This window comes from Abramis brama, assembly GCF_963993115.1.
Source record: "Abramis brama genome assembly, chromosome: 24".
NCBI lineage: Eukaryota > Metazoa > Chordata > Actinopteri > Cypriniformes > Leuciscidae > Abramis > Abramis brama.
In genome coordinates, this window is record NC_139986.1 from 4,613,669 (window position 1) to 4,638,180 (window position 24,512).

Sequence of the window (24,512 nt, forward strand, 5' to 3'; positions counted from 1 at the left end):
TGACAATATTTATACCATAGAATTGGTATGAATTTTACAGTAATACCGTGTATAGCAATTTGACAATATTTATACCGTAGAATTGGTATGCTGGCATCTCTGCTGAAAGTATTTTACCGCTTTTTTAGATAATTATTTTACAGTGTAAGCTTAGGACCATAATGAAACTAAAAACACAAAGCACAAACTAATACAGGGTACAACAGGGCTAAGGAACATTTGTTCTTCACTACTCTCATGGTGTATGATTGCAGGGAAAAAATACACAATGAGAGTAGTGTAAGAGCAAATTTTCTTTAGGTGTGTCTTTAGCCCTGTTGTACCCTACACATTCATGAGTCTGACGTTTGAATGTTGCTAAGCGAATGACTCAATAAATAAAAACAATACAAACTAGTATTGGTTGAAAAAATTAATAAATGGAATTTTTCATGAATAATTTCCAGTATAGAATATGAAGAAGATAGTGTTCCGAGAACAGCATTCACAACCTGTACTTCCAAGTGAAAAGTGATATTCAAAAAGAAAAATAAATAAATCTGAAAGCTTTTTCGTTGCCCTCTGATGTCAGAGACAGAGAATGTTAAAACAAATTTAATAAAGATTACACAGATTTATTTTACAGTGTTCATTGCAATGCATTCTGGATTTGTTTTGTCCACTAAATGTGTGTTGCTGCCTTAGATTTAGGCCAAATCCTAGTGCATCTTATAAAGGCAACATCATTTTAGCATCACAGCATAAGCATGCTATTTAGGTAGACAGCTCACTAGACAGAACCAATGTGTCATGTAGAGGACAGCTACTTTTTAGTATTTAACTGGCAATAATTATTAAGCTGTAGTTCTTTCAGTACAATAATCATGGGGAGTACAGGTATGCACAATGCATTGATATCTACTTGCTTCTAGCCAGAAAACCGAAACAACAAAGCACAAATGCATCCATGGGACACTATTGTGTGTTGTCGGTTATTCAAATAGAGTGTTATGCAAGCTTTTATCAGATATCAGTAGTAATTGATATCATATTCTTCTCACCGCTGCTCCGGGATTTAATGTGTGGTGAGTGCATCGTCAGTAAAATGAAGATAAATCTCTCCCTTCACAATTGTGTGTCAGGTGTTTCTGTGACGGGCCTCCTGAGAAACAGCCGTGCTTCCACCACGCAGACACGCGAAAACTGCCCGGTCTAGCACAAATGACAGTAATTTGCTTTTTAGCTCGTTTCTGACCTAGAAACATAATTCATTAGTGGATACCAAACAAATAAATCAGAACTCCCAAAAAAAATGACTTCTAAAAGCCGTCAAAATCAGTGACACAAGCACTAAATCTTCACTCACACTCAGGTGTGACTACATGTGCGAATCAGGTGCTAAATTTGGAATTAGCTGCTCACTAGCTAACAGCACATACATCACACTAATGCAGTTCTGTCAACCTCTGCATCCTCTTAATCAGAGCACATCTGTGTTCGGATGGCATGCGTGCTCGCGAATAAGGTAAGCAGGGATGTCTGTCTGCACTGGACTGGACTTCAACGGATTAAGCTAGTTTTAGAGAATATTTAAGACTTAAAGTCTTCATGAAACAGCATTCATTCCCATCATGTTTACTTATGGGTGGTTATATTTCTTGAAGACTTGCATGCTCAACAAGGCTAAATTAATTTGATCAAAACTACAGGAAAAACAGTAATATTGGGGAATAGTAATACAAATTTAAATAGCTGTTGTCTCCTGTAATACATTTTTAAAATGTAATCTATTCCAGTGGTTACAAAGCTGAATTTTCAGCATCATTACTCCAGTCTTCAGTGTCACGTGATCCTTCAGAAATCATTCTGATATGATGATTTGGTGCTCGAAAAAAATATTAACTTCTTTGATGAATAGAAAGTTCAGAAGAACAGAATAGTTTTGAAATTGAAATCTTTTGTAACATTACAATACTTTTGATCAATTTAATGCATCCTTGCTAAAATAAAAAGTATTAATTTCTTCCAAAAAAAAAAAAAAATGTTTTGAAATGTAACAAACTTTTGAAATGTAGTGTATATGCGTATGTATATTGGTGTGTGTGTGTGTCCTGTACTGTATAAAACACATATAGGGCACACAATTGACCTCAATCTTCATATTCATGATATTTAATGTTATTTTTGTCACATTATGAAGTGGCAGTGCTGCACATTGAATTAGCATTTCATATTACCGTGTTACTAAATGTCCTCTATTGTTTTAATGGTCACACAATTTGTCGACGTCAGACATCATTTCACAGGTATCAGCTGCAGAAATGGAAAAGGTTTGGCCCAGTGACTCCAACTTTGTTACAAGCTAATGGAAACATTGCGTTCTATTTTACGGCCGCGGCCACTGTGCATTCAACCTTACTGGTCTCTGAGAGTCCAGCCTGGGAACACAACTAGTTCACACTAAATCTGTGGATGTGGGCATTGTCATGCTGTTATAGTACAGTCACAACGCATGGCTGACCTTGGGCTAGTTAGCATACAGGCCAGCTAGCATTTAAAGGTCATTTGAGTGGCCACAGAGTTGTTATAATGGAAAGTGGCTCCATTCATCTATCAAATGAGATTCTGCACCTTTCATACAGATCGTGTTTTATTCCACCAACACTTCTAAAGTTCCCAAACATTTGTCATATAATGTGAAAGCAAAGCCGTCAAATGTTTTGCTGGAAAATAAATAAATATTAAAATATCAGGGAGATAAAGTGACACTAGTTGACAAGAGAAGGGAATCCACTGACAGTTCAAAGGCATGTTCTGGTAGAGGGATATTTCATCGCCTGTGTGTCAGCAACTAAAGCTTTGAGGAAACGACTGAATGTAGTGACTGTATTATCCCGTGGAAGCAGGTTCCCTGGCTGGATTCCCATTTATGTGCACTAGTAAAACTGCTTTTTAACCTCAGACATGGCTGTGGATTCAGCTCTGATAAATGGCAGGCCAGTAGAATCTGTTTTGTCTGGGTGGTGCAACATACGAGAGAGCTTGTGATATATTTTGTGGACAAGTAAAAGGTGCATTTGAAATATGCCATGTAAAAACAGCAAGGGAGTCAAATGAATATAATATGTGTAGCATTGCAGCATATGAAGCACGATAAAAGTGCACTATTGGAGGGCGTCTTCGTGATCAAGTGTTAATGCAAACAGAATAGTTTTTTACATATTTTGCAACCATAAGTAAGACTAAGAGACATGCAAAGATGCAATTCACAAGTGTAAAAAATGATTCTATTAATGCTCAAATTAAAATTGCCACATGCAGTCCAATTGATCTATTACAATATTTTTTTTCCATATCATTAAAAAATATATTTTATTTACAATTTTGAAAATGGTTGTTTAATGAAATCAAATGGCTCTTTCAATTTCAATAAAATATAAACAAATTAAGCCAAGCATTTATCATACAACATGCTGAAAAATATTCTCTCTCTTGATGTGTAAGTATTAAAATGAATATTATCAGTAAGTAAACTGTGAAATTATTATTTATATTGTCAGTATGATTATTTGTTTAATGTATGAGAGGTTAAACATTTGCAGCAACAGACAGACAAAACTCTAAAAGTTCCAGAAGTTTATTGCATATTTGTGCAATATAATGGCATATAAAGTGTATAATAGGGTGTGAGAAAAAGTGTTATTCTATATAATACCCATTCCACATGGTGTGTTGCTCTCTGAAAGGTTTGTTATATCTGTTTATTACTTGGCATAGAGGACATCTGGACCCCTTTAAAATCCCAGGTGAACCTGAAATCGTCTATTCATTATATATTTCTGATAGGGGTTGGGGGGGCTGGGCATCTGCCAAAAAGCTTCCCTACGCTTTTCCCTCAACAGCACGCCAGTCACTGCATACAGGATGACAAATTACCCTCCATGCGCCTTCAGACGGCGTGGCCTCCCCATCACAGCCACCTCCAGATGGACTCAATTAAACTATTAGCCAATGAGTGGGGCCTGATGACTCCATTAGGAAACATTTTGGGCTTAAACAAACTGAGAAAATCAAATGCATTCCTCAAATACCAACAAAACTTGCCAATGCCAAGACAGCACTGCATTATACTCAGGGTTTGAAATTAACTTTTTCCACTCACCAGCCAATTTGGCTACAACATTTTTAAGTTACCGGCCATTCAGAACTTCTACTAGCCAAAAAAATTATTTTATCCAGCTATCTCCTCCCTTCCTCTTTCATCCTCATCCTTTTCACCAAAAATGTGTTTTATGTGGACAGATCAATACAGTTCAAAGAAAATAAATAAAAAATGTGGATGTTGAACTTTTCTGTTAACAAATGTTCGCTATTGCTTCAATGCAAATGAACAGGCGCGTCGTTATTTATTGCGTATTGACGTGAATGTTCAAGTAAGCCAGATATGCGCAGATTCTGCACAATACGCTGTTTTTAATATATCATCATGACTCACCAGTTGAGTATTTGCACTAAATCTGCGCAGATTTGGCTTACATGAACTTCCCCAGCAAAGTGAGTAGACATAATAGTAACACACCAAATTGGCTAGTGATTTGACAGCGTTACCCGCCACAATTGATTTTTACCCACATTTGGTGGGTTGGCGGGTGTTAAATTCAAACCCTGATTATACTTATATAATTTAGTTTAATTTTTTTGCGAACTATATGGAATGGCGTAGTATGCATTCTACTGATGTTTTAATGTGAAACTGTATGCATTGAAACATTTCAAACTGTACTTTCTTATGAGTCCAATCAAAAAATTATTCAAGAGACTCACTCAAGAGACAAGAGAGAAAAACTGCAATTGATTCCAGGTAAATCATCACAAATGGAACATCAAGTCTAGAGCACTGCATTGTGGGGTACAGTACTCCATGCAGTGTTCTCAAATTGTATACTATACATTTTATAGTATTCCATTTACATGAAAAATGTAAATTACACATACAGCATACAATTTGCTTTCAAAAACAGTAGGTAGTGTGCAATACCAAGCATGCCTTTGGATTTTTTGGCATACAGGTTTGTGCAAGCATAACATGCATCTGTAGTATCCTGACAGCAAGGTTTCCGAGTAGACAAGAGGGCCCTCTGTGGTAGAGGAGAACAATAATTTAGAGTGAAATACGTGGAGATGGGAATCTGGAGTGGCTCTCTGCACTCTCTCCTGGGCCCCGTTTATCTGTCATCACCTTAGCTGTCCCATATATTCAGGCACAGAGTCAATGCAATTCACTGACACCATCATTCACTTCATGGCTCTCTAGTGCCAACTGCCTGTGAGAATCAACCTTAGTAACACGGCTTTAATTTATATGACACGAAAGATGGGATAAACACCAAACTAAGGCTATAAACTCACTTGATCTATTTGAACAGAAGATGGTGGAAAGGTGTAGAGGCATTTTATTATCTCTGCAAGCAGTAATTACTAAACAAAAGGTATTTTAGGGTGAATTATCCAACAGAATATTAAAGGTCAATAGGATGAGCTATTGACCCCCAATCTGCAGTTACATTTCTGAGACAGGAGAATATACAGCTTTGAGTATATCACAAGAGTCTCGTACTACAACCTAGCAATAAACGTCAACGTATCAGAAGTGAGTAATAGTGATGTGTAAAACAATGCTTTTATCAGCAATAAGTTAACACAGGTACTGATGATCATCGAATATAAACGAATATAACACTAAAAAACATCCAAAAATACTATAGACAGCATTACCCACTTCAATCCAGGAAAGATGCTTGTAGACTATCTCTAGAATCAAGACAAACCTGTACAAAGTATTATATAGATAATTTCCTTGAAGCAAGCTGGGGTTAAAGGGATAGTTCACCAAAAAATGAAATTTCTGTCATTATTTACTCATTTTGTTCCAAACTCGCATTACTTACTTTACTTTGTGTAACACACAAGAATAAATTCTGAGGGTTGCACTGGTCACATTTTCTCCACACAATTACAATGAATGGAGAGACAAAAATGGCACAAATGCACCACAACAGTTTCATAAAAACAGTATATGAGAAGTCATTTGAGTTATAAGAGCAAGCTTTGTGTGATGAACAGACCATCTTGAAATTCGCTTTAAACTCCTTGGCACGTTCATGTTTAACATTACTGGAGGTAAAGATTGTCAGAGAATAATAACGTAAAGTTCATGCTGTGCCTCATACAAAGTCACACTTATCATATGACTTCAGAAACTGTGTGGACTACTTTTATGATACTTATATGGTGAGTTTACGTCCTTTTTTAACCTTGAAAGCTCCAGTTCCAATTTAATTGTAATTTACCAATAAATTATGAAGAGAACTGTTTTTGTGTCTCCCTCTCCCCACTGCCTTTCTCTCCATCCCTGGCTCCCAAATCACATAAACCCTCATCAGGCAAATACAGACAACCTGTAACAGGGTCTCCCTGTCGTGCCTTTTTTCTACTCTCTGTGACAATGAGATACAGTGGCACCAATGTAAGCGTCCCTCGACAATGCACCACAGCTGTGCAACTGTCCCACTTTCAGTTGTCACCAATTCTGCCAACCGCTTTTCCTCCCTCACTACTGGCCCAGCTCAAATGTTTTTTTCTTTTAATGACCCTTTTTTACCAATATGTAATTCTTAGAAAGCATCAGAAACGAGGAGCCAAACTGTACACCAACATCTAAGAGAACATCTGTCTTCCGGATATCAAATGCTCTACTCTTCTAGGTGACTTCACTTTCACGGTCAGGGAATTCCCACCTCTGGAGAGTTGCTGAACTGTAGTGTTGAATTAATAATAAAGCATTTGCTTTGAGTTTTTTTTTTTTTTTTTTTTTTGTATTGGGGTCCAATTACACCTCAATTTGGATTGCTCATCCATCTCGAACTTAAGAATGAAGGCGAGTCAACAGTAGTTTTAAAGAGAAATGCTGGGTTAAAGAGATGAACATCTGAGAGTTCATTGGTGTCTGTTCTTTGTTCTGACACACATTTGGAGCATTGTGAGGGGCAGTTAGAAAGCGTGATGCCAGAGAAGCAGGGGAGGCTTTGTGATGAGCGCACTACCAGCCTGCAGAGACTATGTGCTTGTCATATTCAAGCTGAGCAGAGGCAGAGCCGTGCTTCACAGCCCCTTCACAGCAAGGCTGCAGAAACTTGTGCCCAACCCATAATAATCACTGACATTCCCTGCACGCCAGCTTCCCTCCTTTTCTTCTCTGGCTCCCTGAAACTGCCAATTTGCCTCAAACGAGCCAAACTTAATCCCATCACTCCCAGGCTCCTGTCTCCACCACTGTCTAACTGGCTGCGGCCACAAGAAGAACAAAAGGAGAGAGCAAACAAACAGTAAGGCCTTAACCTTCTAACTTCCACCCTCTGAATCGTTCTGTCAAATAACAGCACCTCTCGGCCCTCTTTGTTGTCCCAATCCTCCTGTCATTTCCTTGTAATTGTGCTCAATGGAGCTTGAGATCTACTCTCCCGTGTCTCCTCGCTGCTCTAAGCCTTCTCATTCTCTCCGCCTTGTGCCCGAGAACGCTGCCTTTCTGCAGACGCTTGACACAAACAAGTGCATTGCACTTAACCCGAGCAACTCCGGCTCAACTCGCCGGTCTTCGTGGCTAGGCCTTCTTTTAATGTGCTATCACCTGTCTCCACAACCTCCTTTTACCTCTCCACCTTCAGACTCCATCCATCATTCTGTCTTTTTCTAAACTGGGACAGCCAGTCACCCCATTGCTTAACCCCGTTTTCCCCTCCCCTTCTTTCTGTGCTCTAGGAATCCATCTTTCTTCTGCAGCTGCGTAACATGTCCTTTCCAATGTAGACCGCTGGTCTTTATCGGATTGGCTCGGGAAGACCAGGCCCACTGACCCTTGTATGGAGGACGTCACAGCTGTCCCTCTATCCCAGCGTGCCGCCCACCTCTCTGTGACAAGTGTCCCTGTTTCCCCATCCATCACTTTCTCACCCTCGCTTACATTTGTGCTCTCTCATCACCGACCCCAACCGAATGTTACTGCTCCCTGGCTCTCCTGATAAAGCATCACTGCATGTCCCGTTTCGTGGCTCACTCTTTTGCAAATTCTCCTCCTATGCCACCTGAAGAGCTTGATGAAGGTTCTCCGCCCTTCCTAGCTCCCTACCAGAGCTTGTATTCTCTATGTCATAGCTGCAAGAGCTCCACCGACAGTAAGAGCTGCACATTACTGAGGGCTGATGGGATCCTGACACTAAGACAATAGGACCATTTTCAGAGGCTCAATTAAATCGCTGGTGACAGCACGCATTTGAGGGCATAGCTGCTGCGCGCCACTTGACTCCATTCATTAGTACAAGATGGTACCAAGCAAGTCTTGTTTTATATGTGTATATTTATAGCTAAATAACCAGCTGGTGAACAAAATCCTGTGAAGACGCTCTGGGCTTTTGTGATCTTGTCAAATAGAATCGGAGACACAAAGAGATGACAAGCGCTTGGGGACTTTGCATGTTGTTTCAGAAGGAGACAAAAATAACTGCCGAACAGAACTCTACTATGGGGGACTTCAAATGTTGAAACACAATCCAGTCTGCATCGAGTCCTGGAAGAAAGAGTTGTTGCACTTTAGCTTGCAGTGGTATGTTTAATCGTGGAAAGACATGTAGGCCTTATGAGCAACAATTGTGGTAATGTGCACCAACTATAACTACTATAAAATTAAGTTGAAATGGATGTTTTTTCCACTAAAGTGTTGGCGCCCAGGGCAAGTCGATAAAAGAGTGTGTGTAAAAAAACTAAAGAGCTGTGTGATAAGTGGTGAGAGGCCCTTGGCAAGGGTGGAGGGTCGCATTGATTTAACTTGAGCATTGCAGAGCAATTCAGCTGACTCACTTCACTGGAGGTTAACGAAAGAAGAGATGCTAGGGACGTGTACAATTAGATCCTCTGTAAATGGCCTGCCAATTGTCAGACTAATTAAAAATAGCTAATTATAATGCGTGTTACTTCAAATAATCACTCAGCTATAAAGTCGTGGCTGTCAGGTGTAAACAAGGCGTGTGACTGCAGTGGGAAGAAAATCAATGGACATCTGTTCATTTATCTCAGGCAGGAGACCAAATTGAAAAATGGATTGCCACAAATCTGCATTGTGATAAAGGTGCAATACATCGCAACACCTGCTTAGGAGGCGATAATGGGCATTTCGACGGCTGGCCGCAAGCCCCTGTGGATTGCCAATAAAGGATCAAATTGCAATCTTTCGCTGGCCCGTGGAGTGAGAGCTGGAGGAATTTGTAGGTATAGACAAGGTGGGCCAGACAGGATGTCTTCAATCATGGAGTGAAATTCTTCTGTGTGGTGAACAGGGTGTTCATTATGGAACTCTAATGAGTGAAAATTAGACAATAAATCTATTCCATTGGCTCCTCGGCTCTGGAGTCCCAAACCTAATGATATTGCATTTCAGCCTTTTAACAATGGGCCAGTCCACATGTCCCCTGACAGTTTCCTGAAGATTGCTCTGAATTCAGACCACACAGATGGCCCGCTGAGCACTGATTGGTGATCTCCGAATGATCCGCATCGGAGGACTCTATGATTGGATGGCTAAAATTGACAACCTCAGAAGCTAATTCTGAGAGATTGGTCCAACTGCATTTTTGTTAACTAAAAAAGTCTTTCATCTGTAGTTATGGCTTTTCACCTTTGACCTTTTGAGCACATTTTATACAATAACAAAAACTATTTAAAGCTATGAATCAATCTGACCTTAAAATACAGATGATACACTGTAAAAAGTGATCAGTTGACTTAACTTAAAAAAGTGAGAAAAAATAAACTTTAAGTTATGTTATGTGGAGTTCACATAACTTGATTTTTTCAATTACGCACAAAGTTTATTTACTTAATCATTTTAAGGCAACGGGAAACTGCGTAATTGAAAAAAATAAAAAGTGTGGAATTCAAGTTTTTTACTTAATAATTTTAAGGCAACAGGTTTTCTCCCTTTTTTAAGTTAAGTCAACTGATCACTTTATACAGTGAGGGGTACAATAGGGCTAAATGCATTTTCAGGTTAAAGTTCCTTGAATGTTATTTTCTTCTAAATAAAACTACAAAATCGGAACTTTCTTAACCACCTGTATATTGCTAAAACAAATTGTGGTACAATGTTGATCCATACTGACTTCATCCACCCCAAAGTTCTTTAACTTCAAATCTGATCAGAGGTGGGTGCAGTTTAGTGGGAAAATATTATGGATAAAACAATCAAAAAGACTTGTTTATAAATTATTGTAAATTTGCACATTTCATATTCTCAGCAAGTACCCTCAAACCAAGATTTCTCATTTCCCACAATTTCTCAGTAATCCTGACCTTCGGGCCTGTGTGGTATTGCAGTGTCAGAGGAAGAGAACCGCAGAGAGGCAAGGCGAGAGAGAGAGAAGCAAAAGAGTGGAATTATAGTGAGAGCGATTAGCCCTGCGTGTGTAATAGATCATGACCCACACACCAGAGCAGAATCCATCTTCTGTAGGGGATCAACCTAACACCTTCACTCTGCCCACCTCCGAAACACACACCATTACAGCACATCAGCACTATTGCTTTCCTAAAAATCTCACAATTTAACATTTCTAATGCTCAGTCATTCAATTGTGCTACTTCCACATGTTTGTTACATTTAGACCATTGCTTTTGCCTTTTTATTTATTTGTGTGTGTGTGAAATAAATTAATGCAATTTATCATGTCCCCTTTTCTGCACATAGATTCTGTAAAAAAAATGGATGTTCCTACTATCTGAACAGTTCAAACTTCAAATACCACCACAGTCAGTGTAGCCCACCTGCTACAACCAGGAAATGAGTCTCACACAATTTTATCTGCCACAATTATTTATTTTTATCTGCCAATCAAATAATCTTAGTTCAATATACAGCTATTTAAAGCCAATCAGAACATATGTTTAAAAAAAATCAGATTCTGAAGGTTTTTTCTATTAAAAGTGTTTTTGTTAAATGCAATGTGATTGCTTCTCACTTAAAGCGTTTAGGCCTGGTTGGGACATGTTGAGAAAGACGACAGGAAATTACGAGGACAAGGGGAGGAACAGGATTTGAACGTACAAAACATGCACTATTCACACAACCATCAAGTGTATGAATTGAATAAGGTTATTTTATCAACATCAGAGTCTGATAGCCCCCTCCCCCTCCACTACGCAAGGAAAGCTGCGACAGTTTAGTGGAGCATGAAGTGTCCAACAGTCTGCATTAAAAAAAAATCTTTTTTTGGAATTTTCAGTGTGAACACACAACTACTTCTACTACAAAATGGCAGAGAATAGTGCATAAGTACGTGAATTGAGATGCACCTTGGATTTGTACGCTAACAGCTAGACTAGCTCTGCCATTTGCAAATTAACCAAACAAAGCAATAAAAGTTAAACTTGGGTAAAATAAGTAAAACCACTATGCAAGCAAAAAGTGGAAAACGAATATTTATGTAGGCGCTAATCGCCCAGATTCGTGCTCTCGATAAGGAAGCGGCAATACGAAGCTTGAATCGCTATCAGTGTGATCCAGCCACAGGAGTGAATTGTGCTCCTGTCAGAAGTTGTTCTCCGAGACACTCGCACAAACAAGCAGACACAGATTAGCAACATTATAAGCTCCATCTGGCAGCAAGCCTCGTCTCTCATTTCTCTCGCTGTCTCGCTCACCCTCTGATACTCTGTGGCCATTCATCCTCAACTAAGCCCAGATAGGTATACGGATGCAGGCCGACGGGTGGACAGCCCCGCCGGGGTCCTTTTGTGTGCCGTGGCTGCTTGGTCCATACACTCAATTGCGAGCCATGTATTACATGCGACCTGCTTCTCAAATCCAGTGTGGGCAACATACCAGTGCCTCCAATTCAATACAGAATCATGGGAGTAAAGTCACTTGACCATTGCTGACCACCATTTGCCAGCTAACACACACACACACACTGCTGTTCAGAACCCACTCTTTATTCCATTCTTGACTTTCCCTCAAAATTTACTCAGTTAAGTACATATTACAGAGCAGAATGTTAAGTGCCATCTTGCTGTACAAAGTGCTCCACACAGCAGTCTCTCTCGCTCTTTCTCTCTCCTGGCCGCCCAATAGTTTTTAAACTCAAGCTGAGAGTGGCAGGCAGGAAGAATTGCAGGAACAGGTGACAACAAGATAATAGCTTCCACTGCCAAGAGTTCATCACACTGCCCTGTCTCGATTTTGCAGGAGTGTGTGTGTGTGTGTGTTTGGTGAGTTTCATAGAGAAAGAGAGTATGTGTATCTCATTGCGTGTGTATGATTGAGAAAAACTCCCTGACTGTGTTCCAAAACCTAGTAATCTGCCTAAGTAGGGTACATTTACAAGCATCACAGGCGCATGCCTGATGCAGAAGCCGTTCAATAAGGATATTTATTTTTACTTTTGTACAATTAACAATGTTGGGACTGTATTGGGTCTCCTCTTTAAAAATCTGTATCTTAAAGAGAACTACTGTTGTAAGACCTAAAATTTAAGACAGCATTGCATGTATAAATATATATATAAGCCACCCCAGAATGCACTGAAACAAGCTTGAATTTGAACATTGTCGATTTAACATTTTCATTTAATGTGATTAATTCTGAAAGAAAAACGCTATTTATCATGCATCTGATTTTCATACCATCACATTAATTCAAGATCAACATAATCTTTATGTAAGCAAAAATGTGCCGGGTTCACACAGCATTTGACAAATTAACTTTCATGAATTGTCCTTGATTAATCCACTAATAAATGGTCTACTGGAAAGCAGTTTTAAATGTTTTTTTTTTTTTTATAAAGACTGCACTCACAAAGAGTCGCTGATTAATATTTCCGAGCTGAGCAAAAAAAAAGAAAAAAAAGAATGGTCACTATCGAATTTTTCATTTACATTTTTCCTGTTCCAGAGAGCCATATTTAAAATTCTACATATTATAGATCGTTTTGTTTTTCCATGACTATGTGAACACTGTTTTATGTGTGCTTTGAATTATTGTGCATACTGTGTTTTTAGCTTAGCAACATGCTAATGCTAATTTGTCGAGAAGCAAAACAGAGGTAGAAGCTGTGCACGTGTATCATCATGCGCTGATATGGGCAACGCATTCAAGACTCTTCTTGTTCTGACGGTCCATTCAAATTAAAATGAACCTCCATCACATTAGCGAGAATAGGACAATGACCCTCTTTCAGCGGTGGAAAGAGAGCAGGATTATCAGCCTTATTTATAGACGCAAAAGCAAACACTATCACTGCTTTCCTCTGTTTCTCTCTCGCATACACACATATACACACAAAATCAGTGTGAAGTATTCTTTTCACCTGCACTTGATAGAGAACTCATCTTTTGATGATTGAACAACCATCTAATTTTCACAAGAGGTGGTCAGAGATGATAGGCCTACTTGTTTGTTTGTGTGTGTGTGTGTGTGTGTGTGTGTGTGTGTGCGTGTGTGACATAGGAGTGACATAAGTTAGCTATAAACATTAAAAAAGCCCATTAAGGTATGTTCTAGAGAAAATTGGTTTTAAAGAGACAAAATAATTACTCTAATTGATTATTCATATTTATAAGCACATGAGAACTTCTCACATAATATAATGATGAAATTAATATATTTTAAATAAAATATATACAGCAACTTAACACATTTTAAAGCCATTAAGAGTGATATTTGCATACATGTGGATTCAGTCATTCCTACACTTTTTTATTAGTTTAGAAGAAAAACAAATATGTATGAAACTTCATGATTTCATAAATCATGATTTCATTTGTTTGTGAAAATGTTTGCATGCAGATTTCACACACAAATAGAGAGTACGCAAGGTTAGTAAATGAGACCCATTGTCTTAGAATTTATAAACACAGAATCCGAGAATCCTTAAATTAATTTGATAAAACCTGCTAGTGCCACTCAAAAAAGCCAGGTTAAAAAAAGACATTTACCCAAGAAGGTGATAACTGAGAAAGTTTAGAGTTTTACAGAAGGCATTGCTTATTTTCACTTCTTTTATAAGCTTCACCCAAGTTACTGCACATTTTTTGCGAAATTTCATACATTTCGTGTACGCTTGGATATTACTGAAGCAAAAAAAACCAAAATCTACAGTAGCCTACCTAAAAACACCGACACTGGCACAATCTCTCTCTCTCTATGGCAACACATCCTCTCTGTCCTATAAGCCTGATATCACACGTCGCCTGGGGTTCGGCGTATCCATCAACCTCCATCGGCTGACCAGACACGGCTTTGCAGAAAACCAGGTAATTCAACCACGGAAAGCACACAAAAAAGAAAGTGTTGCTCTCTAGTACATAAAAGCCGTCCTTCCTAACTCCTGGCAGCCGGTGCGCAAACAACGAGAGAGCAAATCTAACCCTGAGAGAGTGTCAGAGTGTCTCACTCTGTGTGAAAACCAAATACACTCTGGGCTATCGCACGAAATAGAGGAGCAATTCGAATATACAGTGTTTGAATACAAATACACCCCAAAAGCTGTTCAAATCGGACCTGCCTGGAAACCAACAGGCCTAACACACAGTATCGAGAGGGAGGAGGAAAATCACATACATTCAAGAATGGAGAAAAAACATACAGAGCAATAGACAGTCAGAGAGCATAAGAGAGAAGAATTAGATTAGACAAAGCTAATGCACACCAAGGTTTTTTAAACACCTTTTAAAGGATTTGCTAGATAAGCCTGGTCGCTCAAATCGATGGATGAAGGCAGCTTTACTGGAGGCTATGAGGAAGGGAAACGTTATTTAAAGACGGCGGCGAGTGGAATGATGAATATGAAATATGAAATAGCGTCATATATTTTCACTGCTGCTATCAAAGACAAAGCAAATTTCTCATATTGCATTCACTCAAGCCTGTCGCAATAATCATATCTGAATAATACCACAACCAAGTCAGACATATGCACAAGCGGGGATGCGGTCGGTGCGGTTAAGTGCTAAATAAGCGTTTTATGGGGAATGTAGTTACTGAGATTCATGGATTAGGCTACTGCTCTTATGTGAGGTTCAGAAAAAATGAAGCTGACAATTATTATAATCTCAATCCACACATTTTGAACATAAATATGTCATTGTACTGTAATAGTTGACTGAATAGTTATCTGTAAAATCATTCCAACACATTAAAAGCGTATCCTGACAAAGCCTAAAGGGAAAGTTCACGCACAAATTTTAATTCTCTCATTATTTACTCACTCTAATGCCTTTCCCGATTTCTTCAAATAAACACCAACCAAGATTTTTATGAAAATAATGCACCTCTGTGAGTTCACATAATGGCGGTTGACGATTGTAAAACCACACACAGCGTTCGTGACAGTGTCGGTAATCCACATGACTCCGGTGGATAAGTCTGTGTCTTCTGAAGCGAAACGATAGGTGTGTGTAAGAAAAATGCTAATATTTTTTTTTATATTTTTATGTGTAATGTTGCTGTTTGAGCACAAAAAAGATCTGCAAGGTTCTGCAAAGTCCACTCCAAAGGGAGATTTTCACTTTAACAGAAAACACTTTTCAAGAACTACAACAAATGGCTCGTTGTCCCAACAGCAACATTACACATAAAAATTTAAAAATATATTAGCATTTTTCATTGTAGTCCCTACAACTTCTTCCGGATCTTGAAAAGTAACAATGTCACTCATTTAAATAAACCCCGCCCACGGAATACACAAAAAAGGGGCGTGGCCTGATTGAGCTGTGCTTTTGTTGCCATGTCGAAGAAACACATTTTTTTCCACCCCGGTTCCAAAACCCCTTTGTTTGGCCTTTCAAAGGCAGACAAACTTAGAAAACAGTAGATACAATTTATTTTTAACACTGTTCCTGAACATTATAACCCCAACGTTTATCTGTGTGGCTCATTTTACGGAGGACAGCTTCCAGAAACAATGCTGGCTACGCACAAAAGCTTCTCCTGAAAGACAGAGCAGTTCCCCCTTTGTCGAGACAACCATTTGTTTATGGATCACAACCTGTAAGTATGTTTTATTATTTGTTGTTGTGTGTTCTATTAACAGTTCCAGTTATAAGTGTTTTGTTGTTACTACAATGTAAACAAAGGGCAAAGCCGTTTGGCTCCGCTAGCCTGCTAGTTAACATTATAGCGTTTAGCTACTGGGCTCTCGCTTTTGTAAGACTGTTCACCAATCCTTAGGAACTTGCCACTCTGAAACAACCTGTAAAATCTGTTCTGCACGTCGTAAACACTCTCAGGGTCTGAATCGGGCTTGAATTTACATGGCAAAATTGACTCCATCATTAATATTTACACCTGAACAGGTTATGGTAAGGGGCGAGACATTTCCGGAACACGCTCAAATCGGTTCGCTAATCACAACACACTGGACCAGCTGACCAATCAGAGCACATTTCATATTTCGGAAGGAGGGGCTTCATTTAAACCGCGTTTGAGATGGACTGGGAAGAGAGTGCTGCAATAATATAAAATATGTGAAAAATAATGTGTTTTTTGAACAATCAAGTTTAAAAACCTAGTAGAAAACAAAATTAAGACTTATTTAAACTCTTAAATATAAACCATGGTTTCCGTCCAACAATTTGGATTAACTATCCCTTTAATATTGGATTTTCTGTACCAGCGTTTCTCAACTGGTGTTTCATGAGTGCTAAATGCGATAGCAGCTTTCCAAATAAGACAGATGCCAGCATGACATGCTCCAAAACAAAACTACAAAAAGCAAAAGAAAATACAGCCTAGACTGCATTAAATATGGGTTCATTTGCAGGTTTGTGCAGAACACAATGCCTTTTGTGTGGTGAATGATTGGCTGTTGAAAGCATTAAACCATCAAAAGTCACATTTAGAAAGCATTTTCGCTGTCATGTTGATATTCGGCATACAAACAATAATAAATAATCATGATATTTTTGTACGATAAACAATTTTAGTACTGTGTTGGGTCGCCACATCACGTGCAATGTAAAAGCTGGGTCCTGTAGCAAAACATCACAAAAAAATGCTGGGTTGATTCAACCCATGTGTGGGTCAAATATGGACAAACCCGACCGTTAGTTTAAAATTTAAAATGACATTTTTAAACCCAACGGTTGGGTTTGTCCATAAACATGGGTTGAAACAACCCAGCATTTTTGAGAGTGAATATAAAAAAATCATGTGCATGCATAATGACAATAATAGTAAACATAATAATAAAAAGTTTCAGCATTCGAATTAATATTATTATTGCGAAGCTACTGATTTGACAGTATTAGAAGTCTTCGTGTCAGTAGTTCTCGCTCGTGGGCATTGTTAATTGATTTGTGGCCCACATCGCAGCGCGGTGCTCGTTTTCCAGGCAGGAGGTATTTATGGAGATGTGCTTGTGCTGTCAGCTCTCATAGCCTGTAATATTATTACTCTGATCATCTGATAACCACTCGCAGCACAGGCACGAGCGGGCAGGCAGATCAACGCATGCCAGTAACATGTACTTTGATTATCAGGCAGGAAAGAACCTAAAATATGTATGTTTCACTCTAATGTGGACAATGAAATAATTAATGGATCAGATCATTTTTTATTGTTATTAAATAAACAGAAATGATGTTTCTTTTTACTTCAAATAGAGATAAGAATCTATTTGGAAATCATGAATTCTGAAAGAGTTGCACATTTAGAAGAGATAAATGGTAAATATTGTGTTAAAAAGGTTCATGGTGCACCAGCCATGTATGTTCTTTAATAAATAAGAACAATACACAACCACTTATGCTCACCAAGGATGCATCAAAAATACATAAAACTGTGAAATATTACAAATTGAAATAGTGATTATCTATTTTATTTAAAATATAATATATTCCTGTGATGGCAAACCTGATTTTTTTTGCATCTTTTTCTTAAAATGGAGAAATTGAATTTTTTTTTGTGGAAACCATGATACATTTTATTTTATCTTCATTCATTCTTTGTTGAATAGAAAGTTCAAAAGAACAGCATTAATTTGTAAAAAGTTTTATTTGTAACGATGCAAACTTTTGATCAATTCTTGCATTCATTAATTTCTTTCTTTTTTTTTAAATCCTTTTGAATGGTAGTGTACATAAAGAGAGAAGTTACATAAAATGAGGTTTAAGTGTCAAAGGTCATCACAAATAGTGGTTTCGATGTAATATCACAGCCTTAATGGTTAAAAATAGATTTTCACTGTAATGAACAACTGCATACAAAAATTCACATTTGAAATAATATAAACCAAATTTAATTTAAATTGTAATATCTTAAAAATAAAATGGCCTAAATGAAAATGTTAGGCACATAACATCTCCCACTACTGTTGCATAATGATTTTTGAATAATGAAGCTCTAGATTGTTCTTCCTGTCCCACGAATGTTTCAGACACAGTCTCACCTCAATTAGACGGTTATCTCAACAGCTCATGTGTGGTATTGAGACATTTCCACATAAAATTTGTTTTTTTATCCTCACTCCATGAACTTTAAGCAGAAATTCAAGATGTAAGTCTCAAAAGCCAAGAGGGCCTATTAAGAGATAATTACTAATTATGCTAAGTTGTGCTATTTCTTTCTTTTGGTCATTTTATCGTCAGTCCCTCCAGAGGAAGCCGACACCGTTCAGTGTTAATATCTTTTTTTTTTTCCCTCCCCAGCCAAACGCACTGTGGAGGACGCCGTGTCCTAAACCACGGAATATTTCACGCTTAATCAGGGAAGTGTCTGTGAATTGAAACGCTGCCGTCACACAGGTCTCTGGTTGCCGCTGGTGACGACCTTCATTAACTTCATAAATGCTAGCGGTGTTATACTGGCGTTCACCAAAAAATTCCTTATCACCAGCGCACACAAAGAGGAGAGTGTAATGAAGTAGACTCGGGACAAAAACTGTTTACATCTGATTAAATGGGTTTCCTTTTCCGGTGCAACCGATTCGGGCTGTCTGGATTTTGCCCGAGATATATCTTCATCCTCAATCAAATCATATCGGCCTAAAGTAGAAGAGAATATTTTTCTGTACATAAAATATAATATAATATGGGCTTAAATAGGTTAAAACAGTGTGAATGTTCTCATTAATTAGTTTAATTAAAGACACCTCGGGTAACACTTTATTTTACAGTGTCCTTGTTACACGTTACCTGTAGTTACTGTAGTAATAACTATAAATGATGTATAATTACATGCAACTAAGCATAAACCAAACCCTGATCATGTAGTTAATTATTATTACTCAGTACTTAAAGGTGTAATAACACAGACACCTTAAAATAAAGTGTAACCTCACCTCGCATTGCCTTGAATCAAAAAACAAGATACAGAATCAGATGGAAAGTCGCATTTGTGTTTCCAGACACAAGCCCAAAATTCAGACAGATCAAGCCCAAAATTTACACAGATCACATAAACAATGAGCAATGACAACAAAAAGACAGAGTGACAGCAAGAAAAGCAACATAACTAGTTTCTAAACTGGCCTACAGGGAATATGAGAGCGGTTTGACTCTCCGCTGGCCGTGTTTCTGCCCTCTGACATTCTGCAGCTCAAGATGTGTGTAATAATCACTGCACCATGTCTGTCAACATTCACACACATCATTTCTAACACACATTCAATGCTTCAGCCTTAAGTGTGTATCACATTTCAATGAACTAAACAAAATACATGATTTTAGCTTTCTTTGTCACAGAAAGCAGTAGTAAAAAGTAGTACACTTTGTCAAACGTTATTACAGAAATGATACTTGCACGTGTCCTAACCAAACGCGATGCGATAAGATTCCAGTGACAAATAATTTGTCTGTCCACACTAGACGCGACGCGACTGCGAGATGCGTAAAAATCCATCAAAACCCACAGCCAATCAGAACAGCGTGTGGGCGGAGTCAGCCAATCAGAACAGCGTGTGGGCGGAGTCTCGCGGCACCAGAGAGTAATCTTGACGGCACTCGCAAGAAAATGGATAAGTAGCTACATAATCAAATTCACAAATATTACACCATTAAACATTATTAAAAATACATAGGCTGAGTTACTAAAACAATATTTGTCAAAGAATACACTTGTTTGTTCACAGTTTGAACGTTCTTGTTTCCATTTGTTTAATTTCAAGATCTGAGGGGAAGGGCTACAAAGCTGGAGCACTAAATGATATTCAGAGTCACATTACACGCTTTAAACATTAAATAAAGCACATAAACAGCACCTGAGATTATCATTGCCACACTTTGTGTTTGTTGTTCCAGTGCGACATCGCAGAAAAATAGAAACCGTTTCTAAAATAGAATAGTCGCGTGTCGCCGTCACGGCTGGTTAGGACAAACACTCTGATTAACATAGAAAAGAACCTTTTATAGCGTGTTGCGGCGTCGCGTGTAGTTAGGACACGGTGTTACACTTTATTTGAAGGTGTCCGTGTTACAGTGTAATTGCACATTTAAATAAGTACTGAGTAATAAGAATTAACTACATGTACTTACTCTAGGGTTAGGGTGTGTTTTAGGGTTAGGTGCATGCACTTATGCACAATTTATAGTAATTGCTATAGTAACTACATGTAACGTGTGTAAGAACTAAAAGTGTTACTGAATATAATGTGCAAAAAAAGTGTGAACTGAATGTACTGTTTTCAGGCACTCAATAGTATGTTAATTGCAATTAAATGAAATCGTATTATAGTATAAATCTGAGTGTTTTTGACCCACTTTAGAAGGACTTCTTCATATGTAATGTCATAATTACTTCTATTCCCTTCGGTTCAAGTGTACTGCCGAATGTACTGACAAGCATTTATGGTAACACACTACAGTTAAGTATTTTAGTATGTGTTTTAGTATAACAAATTAAAATTAGTGTATAAGCATGACAAAAGATCATTAAAATTGTTTAAAGGGGACATATCATGCTAAATGCACTTTTTTAGCCCTTAAATGCATTTTGTTGTATATTTGGAGTGTTTAGAAGTACAGAAAAGATGAAATTATTCTCTTCAGGTGCTTCGTTGATATCTTTATATTCTGTTTTGGTCATATTTTTCAACCTGTTCCGATTTTTCTGTTATCTATGACGTTTTTTGAACTATTACGTCACAGTATTTGCAGCGGAACTGCCAAATAAGGACATTGACTTCCGGCCCAACACTTCGAGCAATCCGCCATTTTTATTTCTCGCTGCAATTTTGTAGTCCAAGCTAAAGGATGCAGAAGTTACGAGAGGGTAAGTTAAAATGTTCGGTTGTTGGATGTAGTAACCCACACGCTTCATTACACCGTCTAATGTACAGTGAGGAAAATAAATATTTGAACACCCTGCTATTTTGCAAGTTCTCCCACTTGGAAATCATGGAGGGGTCTGAAATTGTCATCGTAGGTGCATGTCCACTGTGAGAGACATAATCAAAAAAAAAAAATCCAGAAATCACAATATATGATTTTTTAACTATTTATCTGTATGATACAGCTGCAAATAAGTATTTGAACACCTGTCTATCAGCTAGAATTCTGACCCTCAAAGACCTGTTAGTCTGCCTTTAAAATGTCCACCTCCACTCCATTTATTATCCTAAATTAGATGCACCTGTTTGAGGTCGTTAGCTGCATAAAGACACCTGTCCACCCCCATACAATCAGTAAGAATCCAACTACTAACATGGCCAAGACCAAAGAGCTGTCCAAAGACACTAGAGACAAAATTGTACACCTCCACAAGGCTGGAAAGGGCTACGGGGAAATTGCCAAGCAGCTTGGTGAAAAAAGGTCCACTGTTGGAGCAATCATTAGAAAATGGAAGAAGCTAAACATGACTGTCAATCTCCCTCGGACTGGGGCTCCATGCAAGATCTCACCTCGTGGGGTCTCAATGATCCTAAGAAAGGTGAGAAATCAGCCCAGAACTACACGGGAGGAGCTGGTCAATGACCTGAAAAGAGCTGGGACCACCGTTTCCAAGGTTACTGTTGGTAATACACTAAGACGTCATGGTTTGAAATCATGCATGGCACGGAAGGTTCCCCACATTGATTTTCTCAGGTGTTCAAATACTTATTTGCAGCTGTATCATACAAATAAATAGTTAAAAAATCATACATTGTGATTTCTGGATTTTTTTTTTTTAGATTATGTCTCTCACAGTGGACATGCACCTACGATGACAATTTCAGACCCCTCCATGATTTCTAAGTGGGAGAACTTGCAAAATAGCAGGGTGTTCAAATACTTATTTTCCTCACTGTAGATGAACTGCCGCGCTTGTGGTGCATGTTTAACTGAAAGAACGAGCAGAGAGAGAGACCCGGTCGCGCGCGCGCTCACTCTCTCTCTCGGAGCCAGGCGAAAGTGTAAACAAGACTTCACCGTCTCCAAACTAGACGCTGTCTTGCTCTCTCTCCCTCGCACATATTAATCAAAATAAATCGACACGGTGGTAAAAGGTCGGAAGACCAAAGTTTCATGTGTAAATACAGTAACATACCATTGCGATACATCCATATGAAGACGTTGTTCTACAGGTTCGTCGTCTTCATTTTCATCTCGCTCCTGCTCCGACTCTGGCTCGAACATGTAAGGCTGGCTGGACAAGTCTTCCGTTGTTGACATTTTGTTAATAACGTGTGAATAAAAAGTTTCTGTGCCGCTAGATAATCGTATCTCTGCTATCAGACTACAAAAATGGCCGAACGGGGTGGAGTTGAACCTCTGCAACCTGGAGAGGGGGCGGGGTATGAAGTGTCTCAATTGTATTTAAAGAGACCGCACCAAAACGAGTTGCTCTCAGACGCACATCAGAAAAGGGGTAGAAAAGGGGCCTGTGGAGCTATAATAATGAGGAATTCAGACCCAAGCATTGCAGTTCCGCTTTATATAGACTACAAATGTATCATTTATATGTAAAAAGGAACAATTTAAAAGCATAATATGTCTCCTTTAAAATGTATTTTAAAGCATTTGCCATAATTACAAAGTGCACTTTTTAAAGATAAACTTAAAGGTGTAAAGGAACAGTCATTAAAATGTACTTTAAGCACCAAAGTGGCCTTTTATATTATATTATATTATATTATATATTATATTCAAGTACAATTCCCCTTCGTCAGCTCACTACTACGCAAGTCAGACGTGATTCTGACGAATGGGGATCGCTTTCGAGTAAAACTAAACTAAACTAAACTAAACGAGCCAATGCACACTGGCATGCAATAATTGCACCAGCTGCTGTGCATTGCGGTGTGAGCATATAATGAGCAGCAGGTGTGTCGCATCCTTGTCTTTCGCTTCGGAGCCAGACAGTGCATGCTGTTCTTGTTCTCTCAAGCATCTGTTAGAGTGTTGCTGTCCGAGTCTCTGCAGGAAGGAGCCTCTGCGAGCTGGTGTTGGTGTGACGGCGCATGCAGTGAGGGTCGTGATTCTGATAGGCACGCTGAAATGGCGCTCATGGATGACTCATGTTCCCATTGCGGGAACATTACCATTCCGATGTTACGGACTCCACCCATTGCTAGTTGTTTTACTCCCTGAACCCTCGGCACGGATGCACTGGTACACAGCTGGTCCCGGGGCCTGCGCAAGTATGCGTTTCCCCCAGTGAGCCTTCTCGCACAGACACTGTGCAAAGTCAGGGAGGATGAGGAGCAGGTCTTGTTAGTTGTGCCATATTGGCCCAACCGGACCTGGTTCCCAGAACTTATGCTCCTCATGACAGCCCCTCCTTGGCCCATTCCTCTGAGAAAGGACCTGCTTTCTCAGAGATGGGGTACTCTATGGCACCCGCGTCCAGACCTCTGGAAACTCCCTGTCTGGTCCCTGGATGGGACGCTGAGGTTCTAGGTGACCTACTCCAGGTGGTGGTAGACACCATCACTTCTGCTAGAGCCCCCTAAATGAGGCGCCTCTATGCTCTGAAGTGGAACCTGTTGGTTAAATGGTGCTCTTCCCACCGGGAAGACCCCCAAAGATGTTCATTCAGAGCCATGCTTTCCTTCCTAGAAGATCTGTTGGAGCAAAGGCTGTCTCCCTCCACCCTCAAAGTGTATGTTGCCGCTATCGCCGCACATCACGATGCAGTTGAAGGTAAGTCACTGGGAAAGCATGACCTGATCGTCAGGTTCCTGAGGGGAACGAGGAGACTGAATCCGCCTCACCCAAGCAGAGGATGGCCCACTGTATAGTGGATGCCATTGCCTTGGCTTACGAAGCCCAAGGCGTGCCTTGCCCGTTCGGGTTGCGAGCACACTAAACTAGAAGTGTTGCTTCCTCCTGGGCGCTGGCTCAAGGCGCCTTGCTGACAGAAATATGTAGAGCTGCGGGCTGGGCAACACCTAACACGTTCGCTAGATTCTATAGCCTCCGTGTAGAGCCGGTATCTTCCCGTATACTCGCCCCCAGTGGCCAGTAGCGTGAGGGACCAGTTCTTAGTGTCGGCTTGCAACGCCACTCCTGCTCCC

General features: G+C 39.2%; 1 protein-coding gene across 1 annotated transcript in view; it reads right to left on the bottom strand.

The window, feature by feature from the left end:
* adarb2 (adenosine deaminase RNA specific B2 (inactive)) overlaps positions 1 to 24,512 on the bottom strand; it is a 187,889-nt gene that overhangs the window by 157,588 nt on the left and 5,789 nt on the right. The gene's annotated exons all lie outside the window — the stretch shown is intronic.